This window comes from Bufo bufo, chromosome 2 (genome assembly GCF_905171765.1).
Source record: "Bufo bufo chromosome 2, aBufBuf1.1, whole genome shotgun sequence".
Classification (NCBI taxonomy): Eukaryota; Metazoa; Chordata; class Amphibia; order Anura; family Bufonidae; genus Bufo; species Bufo bufo.
This window is the reverse complement of record NC_053390.1, coordinates 438,366,116-438,379,391: the sequence shown is the minus strand read 5'-3', so window position 1 is coordinate 438,379,391 and position 13,276 is coordinate 438,366,116.

Here is a 13,276-nt window from a genome sequence, read left to right as displayed (position 1 = left end):
GGTACCACACACACACACACACACACACGTCATAAACAGTCCCTAAACAGAAGGTGGGGGAGCCCTGCTGGGGATGTTTAAAAGAGATCTATTGATCTTCTGAAGTGACCAGAAGCTGGACAATCTAGCCATCTGGTGCCATCACCCGCAGGTATGCAGGAGGAGGCGGGGGGGGGGGGCGCCATGACTGGGGGACATAACTGGCCACATGCATATAAGACAATTGGGGCATATCCATATATATTATATATACCCAACTCTAATGTAAGTATATATGGACATGTGTGTAAATACAGTGGCAGACAGACATATCCACATATCCACACACAACACTATGACCCTCCCCCCTCTGGCCATAAAGGGCCTATATATATATATATATATATATATATATATACATACAGTACAGACCAAAAGTTTGGACACACCTTCTCATTCAAAGAGTTTTCTTTATTTTCATGACTATGAAAATTGTAGATTCACACTGAAGGCATCAAAACTATGAATTAACACATGTGGAATTATATACATAACAAACAAGTGTGAAACAACTGAAAATATGTCATATTCTAGGTTCTTCAAAGTAGCCACCTTTTGCTTTGATTACTGCTTTGCACACTCTTGGCATTCTCTTGATGAGCTTCAAGAGGTAGTCCCCTGAAATGGTTTTCACTTCACAGGTGTGCCCTGTCAGGTTTAATAAGTGGGATTTCTTGCCTTATAAATGGGGTTGGGACCATCAGTGGCGTTGAGGAGAAGTCAGGTGGATACACAGCTGATAGTCCTACTGAATAGACTGTTAGAATTTGTATTATGGCAAGAAAAAAGCAGCTAAGTAAAGAAAAACCAGTGGCCATCATTACTTTAAGAAATAAAGGTCAGTCAGCCGAAAAATTGGGAAAACTTTGAAAGTAAGGGCTATTTGACCATGAAGGAGAGTGATGGGGTGCTGAGCCAGATGACCTGGCCTCCACAGTCACCGGACCTGAACCCAATCGAGATGGTTTGGAGTGAGCTGGACCGCAGAGTGAAGGCAAAAGGGCCAACAAGTGCTAAGCATCTCTGGGAACTCCTTCAAGACTGTTGGAAGACCATTTCAGGGGACTACCTCTTGAATCTCATCAAGAGAATGCCAAGAGTGTGCAAAGCAGTAATCAAAGCAAAATGTGGCTACTTAGAACCTAGAATATTACATATTTTCAGTTGTTTCACACTTGTTTGTTATGTATATAATTCCACATGTGTTAATTCATAGTTTTGATGCCTTCATAGTCATGAAAATAAAGAAAACTCTTTGAATGAGAAGGTGTGTCCAAACTTTTGGTCTGTACTGTATATACTGAAGAAAAATATAAACACAACACTTTCAGTTTTGCTCCCAATTTGCATGAGCTGAACTCAAAGATCTGAAACATTTTCTACATATACAAAATACCCATTACTGTCAAATATTGTTCACAAATCTGTGTTATTGAGTACTTGTCCTTTGCCGAGATAATCCATCCCACCTCACAGGTGTGGCATATCAAGGTGCTGATTAGACAGCATTAATATTGCACAGGTGTGCCTTTAGGCTGCCAGCAATAAAAGGCTTCTCTGAAATGTGCATTTTGATCACATAGCACATACAGTATTTCAGAAATAGAGGCTAAACTTAATTTAAATATAAATATATATATATAAAGTTTGTGATGGGATTTGAACTCAGAGCTACTGCATCATAGCTCAGAACTTTAACCACTACACTATATAGCTGCATAACCAGTTACCCCCCCCCCCCCCCCCAAAAAAAAGAAATATTTGACTTCTACTGTACTGTACTTCTACTGAGACCTATACAGTAGAAGTCTCATATATATATTTATTTATTTTGTGACTGGCTATGCAGCTATATAGTGTAGTGGTTAAAGTTCTGGACTGTGATGCAGAGTTTTTAGCCATAATATATTTATACATATTATTATATATTAAGAATATACAGTATAATATATTATAATATATGTAAGTATATTATGGCTAAAACATCAGTAGTAGTTTTCCACATATTATGCATTCATATATAATCAGAAGTATGATTATATATATATATATATATATATATATATATATATATTTAGTAATTACACATTTATTTTGTACCATACATTTTTTACAATTACAAAAAAATATAAAATATATAAATCTAATTTAACCTCTATTTCAGAAAAAATTTGTGATGGGATTTGAACTCATAGCTTCTGCATCATAGCATATAGCTGCATAGCTAGTCACTTAAAAAAATAAAATTAAAAAAATAAATAAAAAATAATATTTGAGACTTCTACTGTATAGGTCTCAGTAGAAGTCCAATTTTTTTTAAAAAAAATTTATGTTAGTAACTGGCTATGCAGCTGAGTGGTTAAGTGCCTTGCCTCTAATGCAGAAGGTCATGAGTTCAAATTCCAGCAGAAACTTTTCTGAAATACAGGCTAAATTAGATTTAAATACACTGACTTGAGCACACGCGGTGTTCGGTCTTAGTTAAGAGGTCTATCCTAAGATGGTGACTGATCACGAGTTGGTGGGTGGGGGTTAGATATGTTCTTTTTTTGGGGTGGGATGCGATGCGTCTCCCAGGTTGTGGGGGAAAGAGGCAGAAATTGTTTTATTTTTTTTCTTTATGCTGATTGAAGTCGGTTAGAATCCTAACCTGGAATGTTCAGGGCCTTGGTGATAGATTAAAAAGGAAAATGAGTATAGATGGGTATGACAGGCACACTCTCATACGTTACTGCACGGAATAAATACAGAGACAGTGCTGGGGTTTAAAATTGTGTGTTTATTTATATCTAAATATTAAAAGTTGTTTTATATAAAACCGTTATCATAAAAGCAATTCTTGGTAAATTTGTTGTTGGGGATGGGGAGTCTTCTTTCTTGGCTTGTAGTGCCACTGAGGAAGGAGCAGATTAAAAAGCTCCGAAACGCGTCTGTTAAAGGAACTCGAGGGTCATATACATTCATTCCACCTTTTTCTTATTCAAATTTCCACATCAGTTTTTTTGGAAATCCTTCGAATTACCTTTCGAAAAACTTAAAAACCAATCAGAAAGAACCAGAAAGCGGATAACCAATTGCGATTTTACACTCCAAAAGCGAAATCCCACCAGAAACTTTGGGACCAATCGCAACCACTGCCAGGAGTGACGTGTTACCCCGCCCTGTCACATGAGACGCCACAACACACCCGCAACGGACCACATGGGACGCCTCGTAGGTCCTTGCAGGGCAAAGAAAGCGATCGAACAAGCGGAACACAACACAGCAAATTGGTAAAGTACGATCTAGTTCACATTTTTTAATCGACTCAAAGTGAAAGTATACATCAACCCCAATACTATTTTTATATTTTTATTGCATTTTTATTTATATTTTTCACTTTTCACATTGCAAGTTCTTTCCAACACATGGAACCACTTTTTGACTTTTTATGACTATCACAAGACTGCCATACGAATTCCTCTACGAATTCCTCTACCAGGACAAATATCCTGAGGAAACTATGGAAACCTAAACCCCCCCTTTTTTGTGTTTATACGCACATATCCTCACTGAAGTTTACACACCACACCTAATACCCAATCAACAACCACCCGGCACAAGTACCCACACACCTTACACCCCAGCCAACCTTTATAACAAATAAACTCAAATAAACACCACATCTTCACACATCCCGACTGAACAGCCACTCAAGAAAGAAGACTCCCCATCCCCAACAGCAAATTTACCAAGAATTGCTTTTATGATAACTGTTTTATATAAAACAACTTTTAATATTTAGATATAAATAAACACACAATTTTAAACCCCAGCACTGTCTCTGTATTTATTCCGTGCAGTAACGTATGAGAGTGTGCCTGTCATACCCATCTATACTCATTTTCCTTTCTACTCACGGCTTCTGGGTGTGCCGATGACAGAGCACCTCACTCCATATTGCTAAATTGGTGAGCCACTGTACAACCTACCCATTTTTTGATAGATTAAAAAGGCAGGCAGTTTGTGATCGGATTTGGAGACATCTTCCAGCGATTGTCTGCTTAGTGGAGACCCACTTCACTGAGGGGGAGACTCGACTCGGCGGGGGATGGGCCGCTCAGACTTACCATTCCACTTTTACTAGTTATTCAAGAGGAGTAGCAGCATTAATGCATAAAAGATATTGATTTTGTCTGGGTCTACTCCATCGACAAGCAGGGGAGATTTGTTTTTCTTTATGGAAACTCACTTGGGAAATTTTGTATTTTGGCTTTTATCTATATTCCTCCTCCTTTTTCTCTTTATGTACTTAACTGTTTACTAACTTTTATGGATCAGTGGCGTGAATGTCCTGTCATTTTGACGGGGGATTTTAACTGTGTTATTGTTCCAGAAAAGGACAGAGTTTCCATGGAGACAGATGTGTATATCCCGCGTCAAGGGTCTCCTCTGTCCCATTTTTGCCAGGAATCTGGTTTTGTGGATATATGGGCACATCTAGGGCAGGGGAAACGAGCATATTCCTGTGTTAGTATATCTGGGAGATCGATGTCTAGGATAGACTTAGCCCTGATTAACAAAAACTATTTGAATTACATAAAATCTATGAAATATGAGGCTAGGTCTCTATCTGATCATTTACCCCTCTCCATTGAGTTATGTATGTTGGATGATAAACATAGTGTTAGTCCTCCATTTAGATTAAATCCTCACTGGATCTCTATAATGGATAACCATGAATTGATTAAACAGGAGATATACTTTTTTTGGGATACCAAGATAGCATACCAAGAGTGTCGTTATTTGTCACTTTACCAGCCTCCATACCTCGTTATTTGGGGAATGAATTTGCAATGTGTCCAGATTGTAGCTTGATGTACTACAGCCCCTATTTTGCACTTCATTAAAAAAAAAAAAGACATTTATTCTAATTGTGACCTGGCTTTCTCACTCCTAATACACTATACTCTGGCCATCGCATTACATGCACTGCCTTGCATCCTTGTGGACAGTTAACATCACGGGCACCCCAACTATCATCAGGTAGGAAACATTAGCATCAGGGTGTGCACTGATTGAGGAACGGGTGTACCCTTCATTAGTTGCACCGGCCCTAGGGAGCAACAGCCTAAGGGAGACCACTGTAACACATTGTTAGAGCCACTAACAAACCCATCCTCCACTCAGTCTACTCAAGTGCTCGCTGTACATCCAGTAATGTCTCCTCTGATTATACATCGTCTCATCTTTTCCATTCGGCCCAGACCACGTAGATGAATTATTTTAGCCACATCTCTTCTCTGCAGAGTTTGCTGCACAGACATCTTAGGTTCTTCATTTTACCATCATTCTCCCCCTCCTTGTACCCCAACAATGTTATCCTGCTTATCCTCCATGCTCCCCAAATACCATAATGCAGAATTAATAGTGCCATACAGATAGTCCTTCCATAGTAATGGTGCTCCCCGAAGTTCCACCAATAGTCAACAATACTAAAAATTATCTTGCAGATTGTCCTCATAAGTAATAGTCCCCTCCATATTTTGCCCAATGCTCTCCATAGTACCCCCAGTAATGATTTCCCCATAATATAATTTTCTCCTTGTTGCACCCAGCAGTGATAAGGGCCCAGCATAGTGTTCCCAGTGGTAATAATGCCCCCATAGTGCCCCTAATGGTTATAATGCTCCCTTATAATGCCCCTAATAGTTGTAATGCCCCCCTCAAATCCTCTAATTTTCTTTTCTTTTGCAACATTGCTATTGGATCTAATGAATGAAAGCAGCCTATTATATTCAAAAGGTTACTGTATGTGTATTAGATTTACGTATTGTGTCAAGTGCTTGAAATTAGAGTATATATACACAGTATATGTATATATAGTGTATGTAAATATATATCCTTAGGATAAGTCACCAATATCAGATAAGTAGGAGTCCAACTCCCATGGCCCCCACTCATCAGCTGTATGAAGAGACCATGGCAGTTGTGCGAGCACTGCATCCTCCACATTGCTTACCTACATGCCGTCTACATTGAATTGGCAGTGCTGTGTAAGTGTAATTACAGCCTCCTCTCCCATTCAAGTAAATAACAAGCAATTGTAATTGCACTGCACTACTACTACAATGTAGACACCATGCATGTAAACAATGAACAAGACAAAGTGTTCATACAAGCTCCTTTGGCCCCTTCAAACAGCTCATCAGCGGAGGCACTAAGGATCGGACCCCCACTGATCTGATATTGATGACCTATCCTAAGGAAACCAGACAAGCACAGTGGCAGGCCATAGTTAGAGGAGACATCAGGTGGAAGAGGTTGAAGCTATCATATGTTTCCGGCAGCCAAGCTAGTCCAATGAAGAAACATCTGCTGAATTATGTTGACTCTTCACTCTTTTCTTCTGGGTGCAACTCTATGCTGGCATGAAAGTACAATAGATTCTGGCCAGCAGATGATACGTGAAGGGTAGCATGGTGCTTATAAGACACTAGGGGTGGCAGATGCAGACTGTCATGGAAGTTTAGGTGAATGCTGGCCAGGGGTGAAAGCTGAAGACTGGTATGAAAGTATAGATAGATCCTGAGTAGCGGGTGGCAGGTGTAGGCTGGCATGGACTTATGGTAGAGTGGTAGAAGCCTGCCAGGATGTGTCACCTGGAGGCCTTGGTGAGATAGAGGGTACTGGCTTGTAGTTACTATAGTTGTTATCCTAGTGCCCCTTTTCTGGCTTGGTGCTGGTCCCTGTCCCTCCCTGTAGACTGCATCTACAAACCGGATTCCAAAAAAGTTGGGACACTATACAAATCGTGAATAAAAACTGAATGCAATGATGTGGAGGTGCCAACTTCTAATATTTTATTCAGAATAGAACATAAATCACGGAACAAAAGTTTAAACTGAGAAAATGTACCATTTTAAGGGAAAAATATGTTGAGTCAGAATTTCATGGTGTCAACAAATCCCCAAAAAGTTGGGACAAGGCCATTTTCACCACTGTGTGGCATCTCCCCTTCTTCTTACAACACTCAACAGACGTCTGGGGACCGAGGAGACCAGTTTCTCAAGTTTAGAAATAGGAATGCTCTCCCATTCTTGTCTAATACAGGCCTCTAACTGTTCAATCGTCTTGGGCCTTCTTTGTTGCACCTTCCTCTTTATGATGCGCCAAATGTTCTCTATAGGTGAAAGATCTGGACTGCAGACTGGCCATTTCAGTACCCGGATCCTTCTCCTACGCAGCCATGATGTTGTGATTGATGCAGAATGTGGTCTGGCATTATCTTGTTGAAAAATGCAGGGTCTTCCCTGAAAGAGATGATGTCTGGATGGGAGCATATGTTGTTCTAGAACCTGAATATATTTTTCTGCATTGATGGTGCCTTTCCAGACATGCAAGCTGCCCATGCCACACGCACTCATGCAACCCCATACCATCAGAGATGCAGGCTTCTGAACTGAGCGTTGATAACAACTTGGGTTGTCCTTGTCCTCTTTGGTCCGGATGACATGGCGTCCCAGATTTCCAAAAAGAACTTCGAATCATGACTCGTCTGACCACAGAACAGTCTTCCATTTTGCCACACTCCATTTTAAATGATCCCTGGCCCAGTGAAAACGCCTGAGCTTGTGGATCTTGCTTAGAAATGGCTTCTTCTTTGCACTGTAGAGTTTCAGCTGGCAACGGCGGATGGCACGGTGGATTGTGTTCACTGACAATGGTTTCTGGAAGTATTCCTGAGCCCATTCTGTGATTTCCTTTACAGTAGCATTCCTGTTTGTGGTGCAGTGTCGTTTAAGGGCCTGGAGATCACGGGCATCCAGTATGGTTTTACGGCCTTGACCCTTACGCACAGAGATTGTTCCAGATTCTCTGAATCTTCGGATGATGTTATGCACAGTTGATGATAATAGATGCAAAGTCTTTGCAATTTTTCGCTGGGTAACACCTTTCTGATATTGCTCCACTATCTTTCTGCGCAACATTGTGGGAATTGGTGATCCTCTACCCATCTTGGCTTCTGAGAGACACTGCCACTCTGAGAAGCTCTTTTTATACCCAATCATGTTGCCAATTGACCTAATTAGTGTTAATTGGTCTTCCAGCTCTTCGTTATGCTCAAATTTACTTTTTCCAGCCTCTTATTGCTACTTGTCTCAACTTTTTTGGGATTTGTTGACACCGTAAAAATTGGAATCAACGTATTTTTCCTTTAAAATTATACATTTACTCGGATTAAACGTTTGATCTGTCATCTACGTTCTATTACAAATAAAATATTGACATTTGCCATCTCCACATCATTGCATTCAGTTTTTATTCACAATTTGTTTAGTGTCCCAACTTTTTTGGAATCCGGTTTGTATTTTTACCAGCTTAAAGTGGTATTCCAGGACTTACAGTACAGACCAAAAGTTTGCACACACCTTCTCATTCAAAGAGTTTACTTTATTTTCATGACTATGAAGGCATCAAAACTATGAATTAACACATGTGGAATTATATACATAACAAACAAGTGTGAAACAACTGAAAATATGTCATATTCTAGGTTCTTCAAAGTAGCCACCTTTTGCTTTGATTACTGCTTTGCACACTCTTGGCATTCTCTTGATGAGCTTCAAGAGGTAGTCCCCTGAAATGGTCTTCCAACAGTCTTGAAGGAGTTCCCAGAGATTCTTAGCACTTGTTGGCCCTTTTGCCTTCACTCTGCGGTCCAGATTACCCCAAACCATCTCGATTGGGTTCAGGTCCGGTGACTGTGGAGGCCAGGTCATATGGCGCAGCACCCCATCACTCTCCTTCATGGTCAAATAGCCCTTACTTTCAACGTTTTCCCAATTTTTCGGCTGACTGACTGACCTTCATTTCTTAAAGTAATGATGGCCACTCGTTTTTCTTTACTTAGCTGCTTTTTTCTTGCCATAATACCAATTCTAACAGTCTATTCAGTAGGACTATCAGCTGTGTATCCACCTGACTTCTCCTCAACGCCACTGATGGTCCCAACCCCATTTATAAGGCAAGAAATCCCACTTATTAAACCTGACAGGGCACACCTGTGAAGTGAAACCCATTTCAGGGGACTACCTCTTGAGGCTCATCAAGAGAATGCCAAGAGTGTGCAAAGCAGTAATCAAAGCAAAAGGTGGCTACTTTGAAGAACCTAGAATATGACATATTTTCAGTTGATTCACACTTGTTTGTTATGTATATAATTCCCCATGTGTTAATTCATAGTTTTGATGCTTTCAGTGTGAATCTACAATTTTCATAGTCATGAAAATAAAGAAAACTCTTTGAATGAGAAGGTGTGTCCAAACTTTTGGTCTGTACTGTATGTATGGACAGCGGAGAAACAGTAATTCCTATCACACTACCTATCACCCTGCACTGGGATCAGCTACACTATATCACTATCTAACCTACACTGACTATCTCCCACTAACTATCTGTATTATATATATGAGCTAACTAACTAACTAATGTAATTGGATAAGGAATAGGATCCAGATGAAAGCACAGAGCACAGCAATGACACTGCTGTCTCTCTCAGAACTGCAAAAAAATTGCAGAAAAGCAAAAGGTGGCTACTTTGAAGAACCTAGAATATGACATATTTTCAGTTGTTTCACACTTGTTTGTTATGTATATAATTCCACATGTGTTAATTCATAGTTTTGATGCCTTCATAGTCATGAAAATAAAGTAAACTCTTTGAATGAGAAGGTGTGTCCAAACTTTTGGTCTGTACTGTATACTGATGACATATCCTTAGAATTAGTCATCAATATTGGACTGAGGAAGGTCCGACTCCTCACACACTTTCTGATCAGCTGTCTGCAGGAGCCGTGATATACTGGAACCAGACACGGCTTCATACGCTGTGTAGCTGCTGGTAAAGGTATTGCAAGCTCAGCCCTATTTATTTGTATGGGGCTGAACTTTTAGTACCATTCCCACTGTGTTTACAGTGTACAAAGCTGTGCTAGTCCCAGTGCATTGCAGCTCAATCGAACAGCTGAATAGTGGGGGACCATTGTAGATCCAATATTGATGACCTATTGTAAACATAGGTAATGAATATGGAATTCCACTCCAAACTAACAGCTATTCTGCCTAGATTACCTTTAAAATGGGTCCAGACTTGGCGTAATTGTTCCGAATTTGCAGATTTCACACCGCAATTCCACAATATATGTGCAGAGGTTATTGAATGAAGGTTAAACAACAGAAAAACAAATAAAAAAACCAAAATAAGGATAGAATACATAAAAAAAACCCTCAACAACGAGCCGACTCTATATAAACAGAACAACCTACACAAAGACACCTGAGTCTCTGCTTCTTTATTGAATAACTGTACATAATATGATAAAAAGAGATAAATAACATCAGTATAAGGTGTGGTACCACCTGAGGGACGGTATAGCAGTACAATCACAATAGAGGGTGGGTATGGATAGTAATTATTAAATTGCCCAATATATGACAAATAATAAATTCATCAAATGTTACAATAGGTCAATAGCAAGTTCTGAGACATACATCAATCATGTCCTATACATAAACCCCTCCCTCTGAGGTAAACGAAAACGGTTGTTACCCACCCATAATACTGTATCATTTCAGGAGAACCGCATACCCCATATCCACCCTCTATTGTGATTGCACTGTTATACCGTCCCTCAGGTAGTACCACACCTTATATTGATGTTATTCATCTCTTTTTATCATGTTATAGTAATCTTCATTGAATAAATATATATATTTTTTAAGCTGAAGAGACTTAGGTGTCTTTGTGTAGGTTGTTCTATATGTGGAGAGGGTTAAACCCCATCTGTAGATATCAAGAAAACAAGCATACTGTACATTTTCAAATTCACAGTATGCTTACAGTGTTGCAGAAAAGTTGCAGATTTTCAGCATGGATTTCACCCTTCTTAATGCATAGAATTAAACAATGCATTAAATTAAATGATGCATATAATAGAATTATCCACCACATATGGACTTTCCTCTGACTATGGATATGGTGGGGGAGGGGGAACGGTTTTGTAAACAGCCCAGGGCCTATCGTACACATAACAAAACTGGTTAGTAGTGCTAGTTAGTACAGCATCTAACACACTTGATATTACGCCATCTTACTGTTCTCTTATAAACAGAGAGAGAAAGCATATAATACTACTTAATCAGATTAATTATGTTTGTTTGTATATTAAGAATGAGCAAATTGATTCTGAATGAACCTGATTAGTTCTGAATTTCATACAAAAATTCATCAGACAAATGAATCCGAAGTTTTTCTGAATCATTTCAGACAGATCGGAGAAGAGTGCAGTACCATTTTACTGTCCATGTTGGCTGGAAAAACCATGAGGGAGGACGAAGAAGGATGGTCACATAACATTAGGAGGAAGTGGAGGGGAGGGCTCACCCTGATTGGCTGAGAGGTTGACAAACAGCCTGGATCAGCCAATCGGTTGGCAGCAGGCAAGGAGGTACCTGTGCAGAATGAGAATAAGGTCATTCTGCTTTGTACTTGCGACCTGGCAGGAAGCATGCTGAGCTGTGGGCTCTGCCTCTGCAGAATTAAAAACTAGGGACAGTATGGAGAGAATAGTCGCTATATTTGGTGATATATTAAGGGGTGTATTCAGGGAAAGGAAGCGAGAAGTGGTCAGGTGTATTTGCTGGCAAGTCACTGTCAGCTACAGTCAGCCCAGCTTCTGGCTACTAGTTCTACAAAAACATGAGCACTTAGGAGTTGCCTTTTTTCTAGAAATTAGTTTCAAAGTTTCTATTTGCTGTTTGTAATTAGGGATCTCAGAGCGCTTTAGTCGTGTTAATGGAAACATACACTCACCTAAAGAATTATTAGGAACACCTGTTCTATTTCTCATTAATGCAATTATCTAGTCAACCAATCACATGGCAGTTGTTTCAATGCATTTAGGGGGGTGGTCCTGGTCAAGACAATCTCCTGAACTCCAAACTGAATGTCAGAATGGGAAAGAAAGGTGATTTAAGCAATTTTGAGCGTGGCATGGTTGTTGGTGCCAGACGGGCCGGTCTGAGTATTTCACAATCTGCTCAGTTACTGGGATTTTCACGCACAACCATTTCTAGGGTTTACAAAGAATGGTGTGAAAAGGGAAAAACATCCAGTATGTGGCAGTCCTGTGGGCAAAAATGCCTTGTGGATGCTAGAGGTCAGAGGAAAATGGGCCGACTGATTAAAGCTGATAGAAAAGCAACGTTGACTGAAATAACCACTCGTTACAACCGAGGTATGCAGCAAAGCATTTGTGAAGCCACAGCACGCACAACCTTGAGGCGGATGGGCTACAACAGCAGAAGACCCCACCGGGTACCACTCATCTCCACTACAAATAGGAAAAAGAGGCTACAATTTGCACAAGCTCACCAAAATTGGACTGTTGAAGACTAGAAAAATGTTGCCTGGTCTGATGAGTCTCGATTTCTGTTGAGACATTCAAATGGTAGAGTCCGAATATGGCGTAAACAGAATGAGAACATGTATCCATCCTCTGATGGCTACTTCCAGCAGGATAATGCACCATGTCACAAAGCTCGAATCATTTCAAATTGGTTTCTTGAACATGACAATGAGTTCACTACTAAAATGGCCCCCACAGTCACCAGATATCAACCCAATAGAGCCTCTTTGGGATGTGGTGGAACGAGAGCTTCGTGCCCTGGATGTGCATCCCTCAAATCTCCATCAACTGCAAGATGCTATCCTATCAATATGGGCCAACATTTCTAAAGAATGCTATCAGCACCTTGTGTAGTGGCCCCACTGACTAAGCGTGGGCACTACACGAGGGTCAATTGTGCGTTACTTCTCCTCACTTGGGACAGGAGTGACATTTCTAATTGTGCATATTTTATGTAAATTGTAAAGTGTTGTTTTGTATATGTAATGTCTTTCCCTGTATTAGGTAGCATCAGGCCTAGTCTGTGTAGCTAGACATCCCATACACTAGAGGGAGATAGAGAGCCCCTAGTATAAATATTCAGGCCCAGACAGGGAAGAGGAGTGGAAGGTCAGGAGTCTGCAGAGACAAGTTAGAAGGCTCAAGCCAGAGCCTTCTCCTGACATGCAGCTGGACAGCCCAGGCTGTTAGTTGTAACCAGGGGGCTAGTAGAGGGATCCTAGCCTACCTGTGGATTAAGAGAGCCTCAGTTAGCTCTGAAGACGCCCCAGTAGCAGGATAGCACCTCC